Source organism: Ovis aries, chromosome 23, assembly GCF_016772045.2.
Source record: "Ovis aries strain OAR_USU_Benz2616 breed Rambouillet chromosome 23, ARS-UI_Ramb_v3.0, whole genome shotgun sequence".
NCBI classification, from domain to species: domain Eukaryota; kingdom Metazoa; phylum Chordata; class Mammalia; order Artiodactyla; family Bovidae; genus Ovis; species Ovis aries.
The window spans coordinates 5,233,380-5,257,869 of NC_056076.1; the positions used below are offsets into that span (position 1 = coordinate 5,233,380).

The 24,490-nt window shown below is 37.9% G+C and overlaps 1 long non-coding RNA gene across 2 annotated transcripts in view; it reads right to left on the reverse strand.

Moving 5' to 3' along the window:
* Positions 1–1,508: 1,508 nt before the first annotated feature.
* LOC132658517 (uncharacterized) overlaps positions 1,509–24,490 on the reverse strand; it is a 32,917-nt gene continuing 9,935 nt past the window's right edge. The window contains exons 2-4 of one of the 2 annotated variants that reach the window (XR_009598274.1): positions 21,712–21,829; positions 3,639–3,719; positions 1,509–3,534 (exon numbers count right to left, since the gene is read on the reverse strand). This is a non-coding gene — a long non-coding RNA (uncharacterized LOC132658517). Of the gene's footprint in view, positions 3,540–3,638; positions 3,720–21,711; positions 21,830–24,490 lie in introns of both variants that reach the window. The other variant, XR_009598275.1, reaches the window with a different exon arrangement.

Sequence of the window (24,490 nt, forward strand, 5' to 3'; positions counted from 1 at the left end):
TCTGTGCAGTAAATATTTGTTAAATGAATAAGATTTCGTCTTTGCTATCTTCATTAGTATGTAATCATTGATTCATAATTTTCAAGATACAGTTTTCCATTAGAAAAACTCTCTCCATTTTGAAAAACAATGATTTCAAACATTTTACATAATCAGAATCCTTTCATCCCTGTATGCTGAATAGTTGAGTCCTTTTCTAGAATTCAACGCTACAGCCCATTTTCCATTTTGTTTGAAACACTGCAAAATGGCAACCTAAGGTATATGCCTTTTTTTTTTCACATCATCCTTTAATTTTAATATGCAAGATTTTAAAAGTAGGAAGTAAACGTACATGATGCCACATGAAAATACAGAAGACAATGTTCAGCTTTCCATAGTAAATCTCTATTTGGAAAAATAAAGAAGGAAAGTGGCAATGCAGATTTATAGGGAAAAAAATGACTAGAGGAAACTGCATAGAAAAAAGTGAGACATCAATTTGCTTTTATAGCTTCTCTGAAAAGACAGTCCAGAAAGTGAAGAGGAAAAAGGGGAAGACTGCAGAGCTGGGTAGGGCTGGACCCAAGAACTAAAACCCCACCAAATGGGTGTGTGAGTGACTCTGCCTACTGCCACGCTGGGGTAAACATAAATCATTGGCCTCTTATTCATTGGAGATTTCCTGAAAAAATAACCAAAAGCTACCACCACACTCAAATAATTCAAGAAAGAAGAAAATAAAAGGATATAGTCTTATGGCTCTGCAGGTTGAGAAAAATTGAAGCTATATTAAAGGGAAAAATTAGGAGAAGGTAGAATGAACTTTCTACATTTTATGTCATATGTCAAGAAAGGAGCAATGGGAGATTAATACTCATTTCTTCTTGATGTGAGTCATGCAGAATTTGACACATAAGTTGTTTTATTTCTGGTTTCTATGATTTTCAAGAGCGTCATTGATGTCCCTATTCTTGAGATGACTGGAAAGAGGGGTGTTTGAGGGGTGGAAAAGACATCTTTGAGGTCATCGTTCACAGGTTCCTGTGTTGCCAAAGATCCCATTGTGGAATTTGGAGGTAAACTCAGGCCATCAGGGTCAGAGATCAGGGGGATGGGCTTCGCAAGGGGATTATCCAGCCCACAGTTTGAGCCACTGGGTTTACAGGCAAGATAATAAATTATGTATTGTTATTTAGAAGTCTTAACAGTCTTTAGAAGTCTTAATTCCATATCACTTGCTTGGGCAAAATCTTGTGTTTGATTACCGTATGATTACCCTACATCATCCCTTCACTTAGAAAACACAACCCAGGTTTCCACGGTTGACCTCTGACCTTCACAGACTAATCCGTTGCCTACAAAAGTCCTATTTTACATACTTCCCTTCATGAACTGTATTTTCTTACAGAAACTTCTATACACCCTTCTCATTGACAGATTCTTCAATTAAATTTAAATAGTGTTTTGATTGGCAGATGCCTCGAATGAAACAAGCTTTATTAATGATATTATTATTCTCACTGTCATCTGGTTTGAGAATCTTTATTTGTCTGAAAAAGAATCATTTGAGTGTGATATTACATCCTTTCACTTTTAAGCAAGTAGCAATCATACTCCGTTGATGATGGTGAATAAAAGAGATTCATACAAGAAAAGTTCACACAATTTCTAAAAACTTGAGATGGCCTTTTAGGCAGATTATCATATATGAGCCATTATCATATAGAAGCTCATCTATGAAGCTTACAAGGAAAGTCAGTACAAATCAACATGCAAACACTTGTCGATCATAATGTATTTCTGTCTGAATTTTTAAAATTTGTATGAAAGTGGAAAACTATATTTTGAATCAAAACTAGTGTTGTATGTTTTGCAGGTAAATAATTCACATGAATTCACACTATGGAGTTAATATCCAAGAACTAATAATATAGATATTTGTTGGCAAAACAGAAATTTAAAGAAAATTTTAGATATCTTACAAATATCTTCCAAAAGTGAGAAAAATGAGAATGCAAAATATCTTCTACAATAAAGTTTCATTATGTCTAGACATTTAATAATTATTACTTTGATTGTTTTCTACTCATCTCCCTCAAGAATACTCTAATATCCACTCCCAGTAAAGCCTGAGCTAATAATGAGAAGTATTTCCTGAGGGATTAAAACCTAACCTGGCATCCTATACTATTATACTATTATAAATAATATTAGATTCTGATGTTTGGTCTAGAGGGTCATATTTATTTGATTTTAAGTTTTAGTATTAATACCAGAACATGGTCATTTAAATCTTTATGGAAAAGATGGATTATTCAATAAAAATTGTGATAATTAAGCAGCCAGTTAGAGAGGAAGAATAATGAATCACAAGTTTATAGATTTATCAAAACAAATTTGAGAAAGATTAATTAAATGAAAAAAATCATGAAATATCAGAAGAAAATACAGATTAAGAAAACAGCTGCAGTATGCAAGACATCTGTAAGCATGAAACAGAAATTAAGAATTATTTTTAAAAGATAAATATTATTACCTAAAGTATTGTAATATCTTACACGGCAAAAGAATTACCACAGATATAAGAAAAAAGTAAGGATGAAAATAAAAGAAATCACTTTTGACAAATATGGTATTGTTAACTTTATATTACTATACATCAATAATAATGAACCAATAGAAAAGTGAGAAAGGAAATGTCAATGTTCTCTACAAATAGGATGCACTTTTAATTAACATAAAATATTAATAATCACATTTGTTATAAGAAAAAAGAAGACAAGAAGGACATTAAGATACCACTTTTATCTACAGCTACCAAAGATCCAAAGGTTTAATACCTGCTGACAAATGTGTGAGGAAAGAGGTATTCTCATATTCCCTATCAATTGCTAAAGGATAATAAAAAACAAACAAGAAGACCACAAATCACAGTGGCTTGAGGAAAAAACAAATGTCTATTTCTCTTATCATGTCAATGTCCACTGTGTCAGGGAGCCATGCAGCTCTTCTTCACGAGTTCGTCACGGATCCAGCTGTACTCAGTTGAACTGTTCTTTCATCTTCAAGGAAGATACTCAGCTGTGTGGAGTGGAAGATGGACCCCCACTGTTTCACTACATTTTGACAGAATGGAGCAGAGAGAGGCAAGTCCTGGGACTGACGATTCCCTCCCAATCCCCATCCAGAACTTTCCTCACTCGGTAGAAGAGGAGAGGGCAGAGTCAGGCAGGAAGAGAACCTCAGACTGATGACCGTTCCCGGTAGGACTGAGACATCTGTGTATCGATCAAAGGTAGTGAATTCTAGTTTTCACTGCGGTTGGTCAGGGTTTCCTGACCACATGCGTAGGAGAAAACAGTGACCAGGTGGGATGGGGCTCCTCTTGTCCTGAGCCTTGAGTTGACCAGGAGGCCAGGAGGCATTGACTCACCATGGTGCTTAGACAGTGAGCTGGCAGCTTCCTGCTGGCCGGCTGCTTCATAACTAGACCTCCGTGGAAGATGCCACAGGTACGTCCAAAGGACGTTGTCAGCTAAGGCCATCCATCCACTGACCTCAAAGAGTAGGCGGAGAAAAAGAACCACATTAAAGAGATGAAAGCTCACAGGACAGCCATAATGACACAGAGCAGAGAAAGAACAAATGACACCCACCTGGATAAACAAACATGCAAACAAATAAAGATTCAGGGGCCATCCAGATATTCAAGCCAAAGACTTCGTGGAATTTTTTTTCTAAAAAGAAGATTTAAAAAAAATATATAGTGTGTATCTATGTATCTGCTTTGGGAGCACCAATCATTTAGCATTTCATCATACAAGCATATGTGCTCAGCTGTGTCTGACTCTTTGTGACCCCAGGGATGGTAGCCTGCCAGGTACCTCTGTTCTTGGGTTTTCCCAGGCAAGAATACTGGAGTGGGTTGCCATTTCCTTCTCCAAGGGATCTTCCTGACCCAAGGATCCAACCTGAGTCTCTTGCATTTCCTGTGTTGGCAGGGGGGTTCTTTACCACTGAGCCACCTGGAAAGCCCTTAGCATCTCCTAAATAATTTCTTAATAAATTTTTCCGCATTTTACCACTGAGCCACCTGGAAAGCCCTTAGCATCTCCTAAATAATTTTTTAATAAATTTTTCCTCATTTTTAGAACAATGGTGAAACATTGTTGTAGAACATATTTTTTTTATTATTTTCAGAACAATGAGGAAATATTGTAGCATAAAATGCTACATATATTACACTACATACATTTTTAACTTTTGTATGCCCAAATCATTTATTACTAATTATTATTACTAGGATGCACAGCAAATGCTATCACCATGAATTAATCCTGCCTTGATAGATTATTCATTAATACAAAAAAAATCAAAACAATGTGCCTTTCAAATGCATCTAAATGCTTCATCAAATCATGGTTACTGAGGTATGCAGCTTTTCTCCAAAACAAGAATTCTTCCTGTCTCTGTGATTCTAAACAGACTCTGAATTGATAAAGCAACAGGAGCATGACCTACTCAGGGTGAGTATTGACTATAGCAAGTGTCAATCACAGACTGATGGGCATCAATCTATTTTTGAAGAAGATAAACAAATTTTTTTTTTTTGCTTCTTTCTTATCTATGCAGTTCTTTGGCTCTAAAATCTCATTTGTATAACCTTCAGTAGAACACTGTATTGATTCTTGAGTTTAGGTGCCTAGGGGGTATCATAAATTGCTATCCCACCATCTTATCATTTTACTTAACTCTCAGATCATTTGCTTGGTGATATTTATATCTTAACTATCCTTCTAAATGTAAAAAGCATTTCTTAGCCTTTTTATTAAAATTTCATTGTACATTCCTAAATTGAATGTGAGTCTCATCGATTTCTGTCCTTTTCTTTCAGGGAACTCTTCAGTGTAGAGTGATATAATGTCTGCTGATGACTATAATTCTCATTCATTCTGTCACCTTTGTGCATAATACCAGTTGGCGTTGATTTCATACTGAATGGTTTTTTTTACCTTTTTAGATTTAATCATATTTTTCCACTGAAGATTTGCCTATGAGAATTTACTTTTTAAACATCATGACATTCTGAGTGCAATGTGGTATCCTGAACTGGATCCTGGAAGCAAAAATAAAAGGTGTGGATGAGGGGAAGGGGACTGAAATGGAATCAAGTGTGGACTTAAGTTAGTATACAAATATTGGCTTTTCTTAGTTGTGACAAATGTACCATGGTAATGCAAGATGTTAATATCAAGGGAACTGCGTGAGAGGGGTATGATGACTCTACCTATGCAACTTCTCTATTCATCCAAATTTACTAAAATATAAAAATTTTATTTTAAAAGTCATAGTACCTCAATCATGTATTAATATTTCTGTCTCTATAGTGAAAACTGCTATTATCTGTGTTGATAATGTACCTTGCTTTTTTATAATTTTTAAGAGATAACATTAAATACAATTAAAATCAATTTGTAATATTTCATCCAAAAAATAAACAGTAAAAATGTAATTTATTTTCTTGTCTTGTCAACCGTGCCATTCTGGTGATGGAAATGAAGACAGGTTTATTCATTATGATGAGTTCATGTCATGCTTTCACTTGTTTAGCAGATTGCATTTTCTATTTAATGCATTTTAGGATTTTTTTTGATCCATAATTTGGTGATTCAATATAAGCCAATAAGTGGAAATGTATTATTCCATATGAAAATAGACTATCTCATATTTCATATTTTAGAATTACAATCATGAATTTTTTTAAATTATTTTTTTATTGAAGGATAACTGTTTTACAGAATTTTGTTGTTTTCTGTCAAACCTCAACATGAATCACCCATAGGTATACATATATCCCCTCCCTTTTGGACCATGTGTGAAATAGATAGCCAACAGGAATTTGCTGTATGGTTCAAAAAACTCAAACAGGGGCTCTGTATCAATCTAGAGGGGTGGGATGGGGCGGGAGGTGGGAGGGAGGTCCAAAAGGATCATGAATTTTGATACTCCACAAGTACATGAAGTGTCATAAATTATTTTCTTAAGATCAAATATTGCTGCTACAGAACGGTGTATGTGTTACTTCCACCCAGCAGACAAATAAAAGATTAGTAATATTTATCACAGATAGTATACTCCATTTACCAAATGTTGAAGAGATAAATCTACTGTGTAAATTTTGAATTGTTAATAGCCATGATACATTAAACTCACTCTATGGAAAGAAGAAAAAAAGTAAAGATTTATAGTTCAGTGACTCTGCTGCCAAAACACTTAACACATTTACTTTTACTGACAACATTGCTGGAATTCAAAGGATAACTGTCACCTATTTACTCAAGGTCCAGCCTAGGGAGATAGGAGCTGAAAGCTTGAAGATCTAGGACACTATTATGACTGTTTAAATTGCCATAAGCCAAAGAGCCAAAGAAAGGCAATGCCAAAGAATGCTCACACTACCAAGTAATGCTCAAAATTCTCCAAATCAGGCTTCTGCAATACGTGAACCGTGAGCTTCCAGATGTTCAAGCTGGTTTTAGAAAAGGCAGAGGAACCAGAGATCAAATTGCCAACATTTGCTGGATCATTGAAAAAGCAAGAGTGTTCCAGAAAAACATCTATTTCTGCTTTTTTGACTATGGCAAAGCCTTTGACTGTGTGGATCACAATAAACTGGAAAATTCTGAAAGAGATGCGAATACAGACCACCTGACCTGCCTCTTGAGAAACCTATATGCAGGTCAGGAAGCAACAGTTAGAACTGGACATGGAACAACAGACTGGTTCCAAATAGGAAAAGGAGTACGTCAAGGCTGTATATTGTCACCCTGCAGAGCACATCATGAGAAATGCTGGGCTGGATGAAACACAAGCTGGAATCAAGATTGCCAGGAGAAATATCAATAACCTCAGGTATGCAGGTGATACCACCCTTATGGCAGAAAGTGAAGAACTAAAGAGCCTCTTGATGAAAGTGAAAGAAGAGAATGAAAAAGTTGGCTTAAAGCTCAACATTCAGAAAAGGAAGATCATGGCATCCGGTCCCATCACTTCATGGCAAAGAGATGGGGAAACAGTGGGAACAGCGGCTGACTTTATTTTTCTGCAGTCAATTCTCTAAAATCACTGCAGATGGTGATTGCAGACATGAAATTAAAAGACGCTTACTCCTTGGAAGGAAAGTTATGACCAACCTAGATGGCATATTAAAAAGCAGAGATATTGCTTTGTCAACAAAGGTTCGTCTAGTCAAGGCTATGGTTTTTCCAGTGGTCATGTATGGATGTGAGAGTTGGACTATAAAGAAAGCTGAGCACCAAAAAACTGTTGCTTTTGAACTGTGGTGTTGGAGAAGACTCTTGAGAGTCCCTTGGACTGCAAGGAGATCCAACCAGTCCATTCTAAAGGAGATCAGTCCTGGGTGTTCATCGGAAGGACTGATGTTGAAGCTGAAACTCCGATATTTTGGCCATGTGATGTGAAGAGCTGACTCATTTGAAAAGACCCTGATGCTGGAAAAGATTGAAGGCAGGAGGAGAAGGAGATAACAGAGGATGAGATGGCTGGATGGCATCACTGACTCAATGGATATGAGCTTGGGTAAACTCCAGGAGATGGACAGGGAGGCCTGGCGTGCTGCGGTTCAAGGGGTCACAAAGAATGGGACACGGCTGGGCAACTGAACTGAACTGAACTGCCTGTTGACGGATGAATGGATAACATGTGGTCCATACTTGCAATGGAATATTATTCAGCCCTGAAAAAGAAGGATGTTTTGCCTTTTGCAAACCATGAATAAACCTAGAGGATATGAAGCTAAATGAAATAAGACAGACACAGGAAGACAAATACCATATGATCTCGTTTATATATGGAATCTTATAAGTCTAACTGATAGGAGTAAAATGTAGCATGGTGTTGCCATGGGCTGGAAGGTGGAGAAAATAGGGATATATTGGGCAAAGGATAAAAACTTTCACTTATAAGAAGAAAACGTTCTAGGGATCTGACATACAGTGTAGTAAATATAATTAATAATATTGTGTTGTATACTTGAAATGTGCCAAGATCTTTGGTTCTTATCACAAACACATACACAAAGGTAATCATGTGTGGTGATAGGTATATTAATTAGCTTGACTATGATCCATTAACACAATGTGAAGTATGTTCAATATGCACTTTTATTGAGTGATAAATTTTGATAGTACCTTTAGTAATTTCTATACTTCTTTCATAATCTTCCTTTGATTCATGTTATTATTTATCTTCCAGGTTTATTAAGAAAAATAATTGAAATTATATTATGCTTTTTTTTAAGTGACTACCCCATGACCAGCAGAACTCTTAGTAAGTGCATAATGGAAAATAACAACCATCTGTATTGATAATTATTTTAATTAAAATAGCATTTTATTTTGAATCTCAGAAGTAATTGTTTGTTCTACTGCTTCTCAATTTTATTAGCATAATTTTGGTCATTAGGAAAATAATAGATAAAACTAAATGCTCTTTATTTTCTATAACTTATGCAGAATATATTGAGTAAATTGAATTGCAATTATTCCATACAAGAACATATTGTGCACTTAAAAGTTTGAACTATCTAAATTTCAGTACTTGATTGTAAAATAAAGGTGACATGGAAAGTATGGGCAGAAAGAGTTCTGACTTCACTTTAGTATTACCTGATTAATGATGCTAAATTTTATTCTGACCAACAAAATATCACTGATTCTCTATTGCAAATTTGCTTCTCTGGAGCTAAGAGTATTCTCTCTGTGAACAAGTATCTCCCACATTACAAAAAATTTACAGTCTCATGAATTCACATTAGAACAAAATGAACATTTCCTATCTTAACAAAAACGTCAGTTACTCATTTTTTGCAAATCAATGTCATAATCATTATATAAATACTTTGTTTCATTTTACTGAATTAAGTAAAATACAGCCTAATAACACTGAGCATTTTCACTGGTACTCTCTCCTCCTTTTTTGCCCTGATTTCCTCAAACTTTAATTTTTTTTTATTTTTTATTTTTTTAATTTTTAAAAATTAATTAATATATTTTAATTGGACGCTAATCACTTCACAATACTGCAGTGGCTCCTGGCATACACTGACATTAATCAGCCATGGGTGCACGTGTGTCCCCCATTCTGAACCCCCTCCCACCTCCCTCCCCATCCCATCCTTCAGGGTCATCCCAGTGCACCAGCCCTGAGCACCGTGTCTCACGCATGGAACTTGGACTGGCGGTCTATTTCACATATGGTAATATACATGTTTCAGTGCTATTTTCTCAAACCGTCCACTCCCGCCTTCTCCCACAGAGTCCAAAAGTCTGTTCCTTATCTGTGTCTCTCTTGCTGGCTTGCGTATGGGGTCATTGTTTAATTTCTAAGTGCTCTTGTCATTACCTGGGTCTTTACTTGCTCAGGTGGAATTTTTAATTTTTATTTTATATTGGAATATAGTTGATTAATAATGTTATGTTAGTTTCAAGTGTACAAAAAGTGATTCAGTTATACATAAATATGTATCTAGTCATTTTCAAATTCCTTTCTCTTTTAGGTTATTATAGAATATTGAGCAGAGTCCTCCTTTTTGGTCATTTATCTTATATATTTTAGTGTGTATATGTAACTACTAATTTATCCCTCCCTACAATGGCACCTCACCTCAGTACTCTTGCCTGGAAAATCCCATGGACGGAGCAGCCGGGTAGGCTGCAGTCCACGGGGTCGCTAAGAGTCGGACACGACTAAGTGACTTCACTTTCACTTTTCACTTTCATGCATTGGAGAAGGAAATGGCAACCCACTCCAGTGTTCTTGCCTGGAGAATCCCAGGGACGGGGGAGCCTGGTGGGCTGCCATCTATGGGGTCGCACAGAGTCGGACATGACTGAAGCGACTTAGCAGCAGCAACAGCACCCTTTCCCCTTAGGTAACCATAAGTATGTTTTCTATTTCTGTGAGTCTGTTTTCTAAATAAGTTCATTTGTAATTTTTTTTTAGATTCTGCATATAAGAGACATCATATGATACTTGTCTTTCTCTGTCTTACTTCACTTAGTATGACAGTCTTCAGGTCCATCCTTGTTGCTGCAAAAGGCATTATTTCATCCTTTTTAATGCCTGAGTAATATACCCTACCCTTTTAAATGTTCGATCCATTCAGAACTATGAAGGCATTTAATTATATGCCCATCTTGAAGGCTACGAAAAGTCTTCTCAGTAGACATAATAGATGTATTTAGAATTAAACTGCTTTTCAGGGAAGCAGTTGTTACACATACTTGGTATATTCTAAAAATTTAATATTAACTATATCAATCTCAATAAATTTTGGTCCCTGTCAGAGTTTACATCATGAGTGCATGCCAGCACCCCATGTGCCGTATGAGAGGAAATGCTCTAAATCCAGGGAGATTATTGAATCTAATTATCAATATTTATACAGTAGCGCTTTTTGACAAATGCTCAGAGAACTGTGAAGTGGTTTTTAATGTTTAAAGTGTATGAAATAGATGTGTTTCATATTACAACAATGTTTGCTATTGTTTTAAGCCTACACTGTTGCCATAGTTACAGCATGAAACTCAAAAATCCTCTTTTCTTTGTAATACGTTAAAGGATAACTTTATAATGTTCTGATAGACTATAATGTTTGTTGAATACATCATCATACAAATACAGTTTTTATTTTCTATCAGACTCCCCCAAAACATCAAACATGAAACAAGCAGGAATTTTTGATACTGATGATGAATAATAATGCTTAATATTTTAAGGATTCTGATCAAAACAAACTAAAGCAAGGGAGAAGAAACAGAATAACTTTTAATTTACTTGATTTTGTTGTATTATTACAATCATGCAATTTAATTGTTATTCACAGTACTCCAAGTCATCTATTCATTTATCCAAACCAATAATTGAAAGTTAAGATAAATTTATAATTTCTGCATCAGTGGAGACCTATTGTGACTTTGAAAGCATGAGCCTTGGAAGGAAGCCCTCTGAATGGTGGTCCTCTCACTTCCCCTCACATATCTCAGCTCTCTGGGTAGAGACTAAATGTCCACTCCTTCATCATCTAATTCTGCATATCACGATTAAGTCACTTATCTTTTCAGCCTTGCTTTCTGTTCTGAGAATGCAGGTATGGCAGAGAAGTACACATGACTTTTCGCATCTCCTTAGCAAGGGTGGGGAATTAATAATTCTCAGATGTGGTGAGAAATGAAACTGCATCTACAGACAGAATGCTGAGCTTTTCAGAAGAATGACTAACACATGGCAGGTTACCTGCTGACGGTAATTAATTCTTCAATTAGAGAAGCAAATATCAAAAAGAGCAAACATGTAAAGAAACCTCTTGGCTCAAATGCCAATTGCTAAGAATTCTTCACCATGAACTTTTGGATTTCCATTCTGCCTGTGCAGTTTCAGGATGAGATGAGAGTATATGGAGCAATTAAGGGTTTTGTTGAATAACTGAATCACATAACTTTTCACAAACCATCTACTACCAATGCTTGCCTGAAATTGCCATCCTGCTCGAGAGGCTAATTGCTTAAACACACCAGGCATCTGTCGCCCTGAAAAGTCCTATGAACAGCTTCTACGTGATTGATTATTTTTTAATGAAAAAAGAACTGCAGTCTCTATTTACTCCTTTCATTCTCTTGAGGTAAAGAGACTTTCTTCTCAATTTAAAACCAAATACTATTATCAATGTCCCTTGAAAATTCTACTTAATTAAAATGCTCTAGTCATTAAATCTGCCAAATAAAAACTTGGTGAGGTTTTTCAGTTAACTGCATTTAATTAGATTTATATAATATGAGTTAGTTCAGCTTCTGGAGTTTATCCCAATCAAAGAGATTTTGGTTTGGTCAAAATGGGCCTTTCTTGGTGGCTCAGTTGGTAACGAACCTGCCTGCAATGCAACAGACCCCAGGTTCGATCCCTGGGTCAGGAAGATCCCCTGGAGAAGGAAATGGTAACCCACTCTGGCATTCTTGCCTGGAGAGTCCTATGGACAGAGGAGCTGGGCAGGCTATGATCCACGGGGTCACAAAGAGCTGGACATGACTGAGCTACTAACAATTTCACTTGGTCAAAATAAAGAGAATGTTTAAAGAGCAATGAATATCAATGGGATAAAATACTCTTATTTCCACATCCTCATCTGCCTCAAACAACAAAGGAAAAAGCCTCAGGTTCTTGTTTAGCCTATTACCAGAAATGCATTCCCAGGACTCCAGTTGGCACAGCCTAAGGTGGCTCAGTGGTAAAGAATCCTCCTGCCAGTGCAGGAGATACAAGTTCGATCCCCAGGTCAGGGAGATCACCTGGAGAAGGAAATGGCAATCCACTCCAGTATTGTTGCCTGGGAAATCTATTAGACAGAGGAGCCTGGCAGGCTACAGTCCATGGGTTGCGAAAAAGTCAACTTAGAGACTGAATAGCAACAATCCCTGCACACACATCTGTGGCTCAGTCCACAGGGCAGCTCTGTGTTCACACCTGACTCAAACCCAGGTCACCAACCTGCTCTCATGCACTTATGTGAAAAAGGAGAGGATTATAAAAACCTGGCCTGTGTACCATAGGATTTATGAATGTTATCTTCCTCAGTTCAAAAAGTCGAGAAAAAATAATCTCTACAGCGTTAAATTACAATGCAATGGGACCCTACCTCAGTCTTTTAAAAGAAAAGGTAAAAAAGCATGCCATTAGGAAAATCACATGATGAAGGTCTGCACTCCTCTTTCAGGTCCTAGAAATTATTTTCAAGGATGTTAATAATAATTATATATGAACATCATGCTGAGTTGAAAGCTGACTTCTTTCTGTGCAAATCACATCTATGACAAAACACAAGGAAATAAAATGCCCTGAAGTCAGGTTGGACAATCCATGTTTAGAAGCATAGATTAGGTAGTTCGATGGCTGAGACTCCCTGATCCCAATGCAGGGGCCTGGACTTGATTCCCAGTTAGGGAGCTAGATCCTTTATGCTACAACTAAGATCTGGTGCAGTCAGATAAATAAATAAATATTGTTAAAAGAAGCATTGATTAATATTTATAAATTCACATGAGAAACCTGTTCATGCTCATAAAAATCTTAAATTTTAGGGTAAATAGCTTTGTTTCTTGTTGATTAAACTATAATGGAAAGAATAGGACTGAGTATTTAGACCTGGAGGATTCATGTCAGTGCTTGGTCTGGTGAAACAGGACATCTTACAGGAAAAGGAAAACACAGCTCAACAAAGATCATGGCTTGAGGTAGGTCAAGATCAGAAGTTTAGACACCTGAGGCTAAATGTGTGTTCACTACTTTGACCTAACTGGACAAGATACACATTGGTTTGTTTACTTTTGATTTATTTCTATTATTTCTTCCATGGAATTAATGTATTTCAAACTTTCTATTAAGGTAATGCTAACAGTATGAAAAAGAAAAAGATACGACGCTGAAAGATTAACTCCCCAGGTTGGTAGGTGCCCAATATACTACTGGTGAACAGCAGAGAAATAACTCCAGAAATAATGAGAAGACAGAGCCAAAGTGAAAACAACACCCAGTTGTGGATGTGAGTGGTGATGGAAGTAACATCCAAGGCTGTGAAGAGCAATACTGCACGGGAACCTAGAATGTTAGGTCTATGAATCAAGGTAAATTGGAAGTGATCAAACAGGAGATGGCAAGAGTGAACATCAACATTTTAGCATTCAGTGAACTAAAATGGACTGAAATGGGCAAATTTAATTCAGATGACCATTATATCTACTACTGTGGGCAAGAATCGCTTAGAAGAATTGGAGTAGCCCTCATAGTCAACAGAAGAGTCCAAACTGCAGTACTTGGGTGCAGTCTCAAAAATGACAGAATAATCTCTGCTTGTTTCTGAGGCAAACTACTCAATATCACAGTAATCTAAGTCTATGCACCAACCACTAATGCCAAAGAAGCTGAAGTTGAAAGGTTCTATGATGACCTACAAGACCTTCTAGAACTAACACCAAAAAAAGAGATGTCCATTTCATCATGGGGGACTGGAATGCAAAAGTAGGAAGTCCAGGGACACCTGGAGTAACAGGAAAGTTTGGTCTTGGAGTACAGAATGAAGCAGGGCAAAGGCTAACAGAGTTTTGATAAGAAAATGCACTGGTCATAGCAAAAACCCTATTCCAATAACACAAGACAAGACTCTACACATGGGCATCACCAGATGGTCAATACTGAAATCAGATTGATTATATTCTTTGCAGCCAAACATGGAGAAGCTCTATACAGTCAGCAATAACAAGACCAGGAGCTGACTGTGGCTCAGATCAGGAACTCTTAATTGCCTAATTCAAACTTAAGTTGAAGAAAGTAGGGAAAACGACTAGACCATTCATGTATGACCTAAATCAAATCCCTTATGATTATACAGTAGAAATGACAAATAGATTTAAGGGACTAGATCTGATAGACAGAGTGCCTGATGAACTATGGACCGAGGTTCATGACATTGTACAGAAGACAGGGAGCAAGACCATGCCCAAGAAAAATAAATGCAGAAAGGCAAAATGGCTGTCTGAGGAGGCCTTACAAATAGCTGAGAAAAGAAGAGAAGCTAAAGACAAAGGAGAAAAGGAAAGATATACTGATTTGAATGCAGAGTTCCAAAGAATAGCAAGGAGAGATGAGAAAGCCTTACTAAGTGATCAGTGCAAAGAAATTGAGGAAAACAGTAGAATGGGAAAGACTAGAGATCTCTTCAAGAAAATTAGAGATACCAACGGAACATTTCATGCAAAGATGGGCTCAATAAAGGACAGAAATGGTATAGACCTAACAGAAGCAGAAGATATTAAGAAGAGGTGGCAAGAATACACAGGAGAACCATAGGAAAAATAAGAACTATAAGAAAATAGGAACTATAGGAAAAATAGGAACTATAGGAAAAGTAGTTATCCTATAGTCAACCACAATGGTGTGACCATTCACCTAGAGCCAGACATCCTGGACTGAAGTCAGGTGGGCCTTAGGAAGCTTCAAAACGAACAAAGCTAGCGGAGGTGATGAAATTCCAGTTGAGCTATTTCAAGTTCTAAAAGTTGATGCTGTGAAAGTGCTGCACTCAATATGCCAGAAAATTTGGAAGTCTCAGCAGTGGCCACCAGACTGGAAAAGGACAGTTTTCATTCCAATCCCAAAGAAAGGCAAAGCCAAAGAATGTTCAAACTACCACACAATTGCACTCATCTCACACTCTAGCAAAGTAATGCCCAAAATTCTCCAAGCTAGGTTTCAACAGTACATGAACCAAGAAATTCCAGATGTTCAAGCTGGTTTTAGAACAGGAACCAGAGATCAAATTGCCAATATTTGGTGGATCATAGAAGAAGCAAGAGAGTTCCAGAAAAACATCTATTTCTGCTTCATTGACTATGCAACAGCCTTTAACTGTGTAGGTCATGATAAACTGGAAAATCCTGAAAGAGATGGAAACACCAGACCACCCGACCTGCCTCCTGAGAAATCTGTATGTAGGTCAGGAAGCAACAATTAGAACTGGACATGGAACAACAGACCTGTTCCAAATAGGAAAAGGAGTATGGCAAGGCTGTTGTCACCCTGCTTATTTAACTTCTATGCAGAGTACATCATGTTAAATGCCAGGCTGGATGAAGCACAAGCTGGAGTCAAGATTGCCGGGAGAAAATCAATAACCTCAGATATGCAGATGACGCCATGCTTATGGCAGGAAGCAAAGAAGAACTAAAGAGCTTCTTGATTAAAATGAAAGAGGAGAGTAAAAAAACTGGCTTAAAACTCAACACTCAAAAACTAAGATCGTGGCATTTGATCCCATCACTTCACAGCAAATAGATGGGGAAACAATGAAAACAGTGACAGACTTTATTTTCCTGGGTTCCAAAATCATTGCAGATGGTGACTGCAGCTATGAAATTTAAAGATGCTTCCTCTTTGGAAGAAAAGCTATGATCAACCTAGACAGCATTTTGAAAAGCAGAGACATCACTTTACCTACAGAGGTCTGTCTCGTTGAAGCTATGGTTTTTCCTGTAGTCATGTATGGATGTGAAAGTTGGACCATTAAGAAGGCTGAATGCCAAAGAATTGATGCTTTTGAACTGTGGTGTCAGAGAAAACTCTTGAGAGTCCCTTGGAGTGCAAGGAGATCAAACCAGTCAATTCTAAAGGAAACCAGTCCTAAATATTCATTGGGAGGACTGATGCTGAAGCTGAAACTCCAATAGTTAAGCCACCTGATGCAAAGAGCTGACTCACTGGAAAAGACCCTGATGCTGGGAAAGATTGAAGGCAGGAGGAGAAGGGGACAACAGAGGATGACATGGTTGTATGGCATCACCAACTCAATGGTCATGAGTTTGAGCAAGCACCAGGAGTTGATGATGGGCAGGGAAGCCTAGCATGCTGCAGTTCATGAGGTCACAAAGAGATGACCATGACTGAGAGACTGAACTGAAACGAACTGCAGGCTTCCCAGGTGGCACTCATGGTAAAGAACCTGCCTGCCAGTGCTAGAGATATAAAGGAACATTTTCGATCCTTCGGTTGGGAAGATCCCCTGGAGGGCCCATGGCAACCCACTCCAATGTTCTTGCCTGGAGAGTGCCATGGACAGAGGAGCCTGGCAGGCTCCAGTCTGCAGGGTAGCACAGAGTCAGACAACGACTGGAGAAACTGAGCATGCAAGCATGCACAATGCTAACTGCTATAGCACAAAATCAGAGCAGAACTGCCATTACTGTTCGAGTAAAGGCCGACTGGTGGCTGTCTAAGCTTCTTTTTCTGCCAGTAGAAGCTGAACATAGCGAGTGGTGGAAGGGCCATCCACAGTCCTGAGTTCAGTTATCTCACAGCACAATTGTATCTGGCTTGTTTCCATTCGTTCTTAAGCAAATCTGACAGTGGAAATGTCTTATAAAAGTACCTCATTTCCTATAACCTTTAACTCAGATTATTCTTAAAAACATGAAATAAACTAGGGTAAATAAGTGTATGAGGAAGCTTCCAACTTGAAGCTTGCTTAAAGTTCCAAGTAAGGTGAATAAAAGAAAAAGCTGCTAAATAGACCACACTCAGGTTAGAAAATCAAGGGAATAAAAAGGTTCCCCCAGAACACTTACTAAATTAAACTTTTCAAAGGAAAAGTAATTTTATTATGTAGGGAACATTCAAAAAAAAAAGTCAGAAACTCTAATGAAGACAAAAAAATTCTAGGTGAAAGACACATAACCATGGTACACTATTTGACTTTGCAGTGAAACATTACTTCCATGATAATATTGTTTCACACAGTAAATATTAGTTGCTTAAATAAATAGATCATCAGATCAGAGAAGAGATCAGTCACTCAGTCATGTCTGACTCTTTGCAACCCCATGAATCTCAGCACGCCAGGCCTCCCTGTCCATCACCATCTTCCAGAGTTCACTCAAACTCACGTCCATCGAGTCAGTGATGCCATCCACCCATCTCATCCTCTGTCATCCCCTTTTCCTCCTGCCCCCAATCCCTCCCAGCATCAGAGTCTTTTCCAATGAATCAACTCTTCACATGAGGTGGCCAAAGTACTGGAGTTTCAGCTTTAGCATCAATCCTTCTAAAGAAATCCCAGGGTTGATCTCCTTCAGAATGGACTGGTTGGAACTCCTTGCAATCCAAGGGACTCTCAAGTCTTCTCCAACGCCACAGTTCAAATCATCAGTTCTTCGGTGCTCAGCTTTATTCACAGTCCAACTCTCGCATCCATACATGACCACTGGAAAAACCATATCCTTGACTAGACGGACCTTTGTTGGCAAAGTAATGCCTCTGCTTTTTAATATGTCGTCTAGGTTGGTTATAACTTTTCTTCCAAGGAGTAAGCGTCTTTTAATTTCATGGCTGCAGTCACCATCTGCAGTGATTTTGGAGCCCAAAAAAATAAAGTCTGAGACTGTTTCCCCATATATTTCCCATGAAGTGATGGGACCAGATGCCATGATCTTCGTTTTCTGAATGTTGAACTTTAAAGCCAACTTTTTCACTCTCCTCTTTCACTCTCATCAAGAGGCTTTTTAGCTCCTCTTCACTTTCTGCCATAAGGATGGTGTCATCTGCATATCTGAGGTTATTGATATTTCTCCCATCAATCTTGATTCCAGCTTGTGCTTCTTCCAGCCCAGCGTTTCTCATGATGTACTCTGCATAGAAGTTAAATAAGTAGGGTGACAATAGACAGCCTTGATGTACTCCTTTTCCCATTTGGAACCAGTCTGTTGTTCCATGTTCAGTTCTAACTGTTGCGTCCTGACCTGCATATAGGTTTCTCAAGAGGCAGGCCAGGTGGTCTGGTATTCCCATCTCTTTCAAAATTTTCCACAGTTTATCATGATCCACACAGTCAAAGGCTTTCGCATAGTCAATAAAGCAGAAATAGATGTTTTTCTGGAGCTCTCTTGCTTTTTCAGTGATCCAGTGGATGCTGGCAATTTGATCTCTGGTTCCTCTGCCTTTTCTAAAACCAGCTTGAAAATCTGGAATTTCATGGTTCACATACTGCTGAAGCCTGGCTTGAAGAATTTTGAGCATTACTTTACAAGCATGTGAGATGAGTGCAATTGTGCAGTAGTTTGAGCATTTTTTGGCATTGCCTTTCTTTGGGGTTGGAATGAAAACTATAATATAGTATATAATATAGCATAATAAAAAATAGACTGTAAGTCTCACCAAAGGATGAAGTACAGGAGAAAGTGTGCCGAAAAGTAGTTAAATCTTTAGCTCTTCAAAGTAGTTAAATCTTTGATTACGTAGTGTCTAACTTCGAGAATCCAATATACAGCAGTCTAAGTAACTCTGGAGATATGGATTTAATGACCAAAATGAAAAGCTAAAGGTTGAAAAAACTACTGCCTTGGAGAGAAAAGGCGAAGAGTCAAAGAAGTTGAGATGGTCATTCCATATTAAAATTTGTTTAGGATTATTCTATTTTTATCCATCTTCATGTATGTTTGGGAAAATTTTATTTTTTCAGGATAAGCTCAGAATATCACTGTTGGTCCAATGTCAACTCTAGAAACATAGTCTTTCAAATTAAGAATTATCTACTGTTATATCAAGTTTTCAATCATGAGTTAATTTTTGTTTTTCCTTAGATTTGCCTTTCTGAACAAAATTTGGCTTGGAAATAATACAGAAAATAGCCATTTTCTGTCTTTCCTTTTCCTAAAGCCAAGTTCTTACCATGGGTTAGTAATATCACTGGTCCAAGGTTTGTACTGTCCAAGGCTTGGTATAACAGATCAATGATTGTACATAAACAATGGAACTGATACATAGACATTAGCACCACATACCCATGCAATCCATGCATGGTTTCTTCTTCATCTGTGAAATGAGATACTCAGTCTCATCATTCACCTTCTCATCTGATATGAGAAATTGTCTTTAGGTAACAGTAAGAGAGAGCAATAGATGAAAATAAGTTCATCTGCTCCTCTTCGCTTTCCTATAGCTTAAACATATCTGAGATAAGCAAAACCACCAACCTCGAATGAGAAAAGAAGAAAGTATCACGGCACAGAAAGAAGTACACAATCTGAGATGGAATATAAAGCAAAGGGTGGGGGGAGTGCCTTGCAGCTTGTCCTCTTCCCACCCATGTTTCTCAAGGACACATCCCTGTGAATACCGCAAGCCTGCTTTAGTCTTGACTGGTAGGTACCACCTCCTTCTCCTCCACCTGCTCTGTTTCTCCAGCCACCTGTTTCCTCTCTCAGCAAGTCTCTGCAACACACAACCTGTGGCAAAGACTTTATTCAAAAGAATATTTTTACTATTTGATCATTCTTGAAACTAAGTTAGGGAAAAGGAGTGGGATGAAGGTGATGTGACTTCTGGCACTACTAGCCGTAAATTATGCACCTGATGTTTTATGTTCTTAATGCCTAATCCTTTCTTTCTCTGTGCATATCATGGGGTACTTCTTCAAGACGTCAATATTCATGAAATGTTTTTTCCTCACAAATGCAGAAGTCTAATTCAAACAAATCTAGACACAATTTCAAAAGCTGCATAATCAGAAGCTAAATTTCAGTGTGTACTAGAGAAAAACTGTTGTATATTTTATTGAAAAACAAAACTTAAAAATGGAATGCATTATTCACCTACTAAAAATTCTGGAGGTAATTTCAGATGCCCAGTGATTTCATCAACAACCAGTTTCTCTCAATATCCCATATCATCATCTTCAGATTATTAACTTTAACCATAAGCTTGCTCCCTTATGATCAAAACGACCATGAAATCATCTCTTTATACATTCTCAGTTATGGAGATTTTTATGATAATGCTTATAATTTCTGTGGATTTGCTTCTAGGCTGAAATCAGAATTTTAAAAATAATGGATTATTTTATAACTCACTATTGACTTTTCCAATAAAACAAAACAGTTATTCATCAATAACCAACTAAAACATAGTGATGATGTTTTATTTCTTAAAATAAGCAAATTATATAAATCTTTTTGTATTTATCTAAATAATATTTTGATTATTTTATTTTTCCAAAGTTGGGTCTTACTCTTAAAATAGATGGTCAATAGATATATAAATAGATGTTTAACCTCACTAATTATTCAGTTCAGTTCACTTCAGTCGCTCATTCATGTCCGACTCTGCGATCCTATAAACCACAGCATGCCAGGCCTCTCTGTCCATCACCAACTCCTGGAGTCCACCCAAACCCATGTCCATTGAGTCGGTGATGCTATCCAGTCATCGCATCTTCTGTCGTCCCCTTCTCCTCCTGCCCTCAATCTTTCCCAGCATCAGGGTCTTTTCCAATGAGTCAGCTCTTTGCATCAGGTGGCCAAAGTAGTGGAGTTGCAGCTTCAACATCAGTCCTCCCAATGAACACCCAGGACTGATCTCCTTTAGGATGGACTGGTTGGATCTCCTTGCAGTCCAAGGGACTCTCAAGAGTCTTCTCCAACACCATAGTTTAAAAGCATCAGTTCTTTAGCACTCAGCCTTCTTTATGGTCCAACTCTCACATCCATACATGACCATTGGAAAAACCATAGCCTTGACTAGACAGACCTTTGTTGACAAAATGATGTCTCTTCTTTTTAAAAATTATTGCTGCTGCTACTGCTGCTGCTAAGTCGCTTTATTCGTGTCTGACCCTGTGTGACCCCAGAGACAGCAGCCCACCAGGCTCCCCTGTCCCTGGGATTCTCCAGGCAAGAACAGTTGAGTGGGTTGCCATTTCCTATTCCAATGTATGAAAGTGAAAAGTGAAAGTGAAGTCGCTCAGTCGTGTCCAACTCCTAGTGACCCCATGGACTGCAGCCCACCAGGCTCCTCCATCCATGGGATTTTCCAGGCAAGAGTACTGGAGTGGGGTGCTGAAATGTAAATCAAAACCACACTGAGATATCACCTCACACCTGTGAGGATAGTCAATATATATTTAAAGAAAGCGAGGATGTGGAGAAATTGGAATCCTTATACTACTGATGGGAATTTCAAATGGTGCAGCCTCTACTGAAAACAGTGCAGGCTTGCCTCTCAAAATTAAAAGTGAACTACCATATAATCTTGCCATATAAGTTTACCATATAAACTTACCATATAAGTTTACAATATAAACTTCCCTGGTAGATCAGCTGGTAACAAACCTACCTGCAAAGCCGGAGACCCCTGTTCGATTCCTGGGTTGAAAAGATCCACTGGGGAAGGGACAGGCTGCCCACTCCAGTTTTCTTGTGCTCCCTGGTGGCTCAGGCTGTAAAGAATCCTCCTGAAATGCAAGAGACCTGGGTTTAATCCCTGGATTGGGAAGATCTCCTGGAGGGGCAACTCACTCCAGTATCTTTGCCTGGAGACTCCCATGGACAGAGGAGCCCGGTGGGCTATAGTCCGTGGGGTCACAAAGAGTCAGACCCTACTGAGTGACTAAGCACAGCACCATACAATCCAGCAATCCTACTTCTGGGTATTTATCTGAAAGAAGCGAAATCAAGACCTCACAGAAGTACACGCATGCCCATTTTCACTGCTGCATTATTCACAATAGCTAACAGGTAGAAACAACCTAAATGCCCATGGATAGATGAATGTGTAAAAAATAACATGTGATTTTACAAACAATGGAATATCAGTCAGCCTAAGGAAAAACGCATGCCGTATGTAAATGTAGACAAACCTTGAGGATGTCATGTTACACAAAGGAGGACATACTGCATAATTCCATTTACAAAATGTATCTACAGTTGTCAATCTCATAGAAGCAGAGAGTAGCATTGTTGTTGCCGGGGGGTTGGGAGGAAGAAGAGATGAGTTGTTGTTCAATGATACAGAATTTCAGTCACACAAGATGAAAAATTCTAGAGGTCTACTTTACAACAATGTGCATATAAATTACACTGTACTGTACACCTATAAATTTGTTGATAGGGTAAATTTCATGTTATGTGGATTTTTAAAAAGCTACAATTAAAAAAACAAGTTCAATCAATTCAAACCCAGAAAAACTGGGTTTGTTTGGGGCAGATATGACGCACAACCAATGGTCAGCTGATGACCTATATTCTCCATTTTCAAATTCTACTCAGGACAAAACCTGAAGAGTTTGGATTCTGTGCTCCTATACCTGCTGTCCATCTGATTGGAATAAGGTTTTGTCAGATAAAATTACTCTAAATTGTGTTGTATCAATTATAGCTCTTTTCCTGTGCAAACGACAATAAATCAATGCAAACTGACTTTGGCAAAACTGAACTCATCGACTCATAAAACTGAAAAACACAGGAGTAGTACTTTAGGCGCAATTTAATCCAGAAGCTCAAATAATATGAAATAATTTGTTTCTGTTCTGCTTTTCTCTGAGGAAATAGAGAATTGGCTTTTTCTGAGGGTCCTAAACATCCCCAGGCTCATTTTTTCCTTTCTGGAGGCTATCCATGCCCCCAAACTCTGGATGCTTCTTTCCTAGTCTATCTGTACTATTCCATAGTATATATGCCTTATGCATCCTATAGCATAACATCCTTTGTAAGAAAATATGCAAAGTATATTACCATAAAATTAGCATTACTGAGTAGTCCAATAGGTTTAAATAATACTCAATAGATCACTTAGCCATATTTATAAAGCCTTAAGATAAGCATCCATTTGGCTCCTATTTTATGCCAATACCTGCCTCAGTGGACTCTCCTTGAACATTTGACAGAAATAATGTCAGTATATCATTTGCTTGATTTGGTCAAGTGTTCATCACTGACCAGTCACTTTGGCTGTAGAATTTAATGCATTAGTTACTGACCTTAAATCACTCTCTACCCTTGGAGGCAGAAATGGACAAATATATTTATATATTTTATATTATTTAAGGAAAGTGTAAATGTTATATTTGAATAATCTCTGAAAACTAATTTCCACATTTCATTGTTTAATCCACATTATCCTTACAGTAATAGGTTTTAATTTTATATTTGGTATTCCACAAGAGGAGGTTTTCTTTTCAAGCACCTCTATCCATCTGTATGCGGTTATGAATCCCAAGTTCTGTGCCTAAAATTTTAAAAATGAGTCAAAACTATATACCAAGAATAGATTATAAAAAATCCTTATTGCTAAGGGTAACAAAAACAATATGTTTCATCTTTGAAATATTTAGATTTTCTAAGGAAAGGCAAATCCTTCATTTCAAAAAAATGGACAAGGTGGTTCTTGAAAGTATATTCCAGTTAGGTAAAATAAGGTATTATAGTCCAACATATGAATATTCGTTTTTTCTTTCTCTATCTATCATCTGTCTATTTATCTAGTGTATTTTATTATTGAGCACTTTTTTCCTATTTTGGGGAATCAAAATTATAATCATTTTAGTCTTTTTGAAAGTAATCTATACCATCAGTATTAGTACCTAGGAGAAGGAAATGGCAACCCACTCCAGTGTTCTTGCCTGGAGGATCCCAGGGACGGGGGAGCCTGGTGGGCTGCCGTCTATGGGGTCGCACGGAGTCGGACATGACTAAGGCGACTTAGCAGCAGCGGCAGAAGATGGTCTTGGATGTGCAGAGTATCCAGTGGCTGTGTAAGGAGTGTTACTTTAGGAAAACACGTTGATTCTTCATGAATCAATCTGACCTTCTCTCATGCATGTGTGGGTGTGTGCTACACCGCTTCAGCTGTATATGATTCATTGCAACCCTATGGACTGTAGCCCGTCAGGCTCCTCTGCCCATGGGATTCTCCAGGCAAGAATACTGGAGTGGGTTGCCATTTCCTCCTAAAGAGGATCTTCCCAACCCAAGAATTTCACCCTAGTCTCTTAATCTGTCTCTTGCTTTGGCAGGCAGCTTCTTTATCACTAGTGCCACCTGGGAAGCCCCTTCTTCTCTCACTCCTTTGCAAAACTACTCTATTCAATACAGAACATTCTTGAAAAGGAAAACAA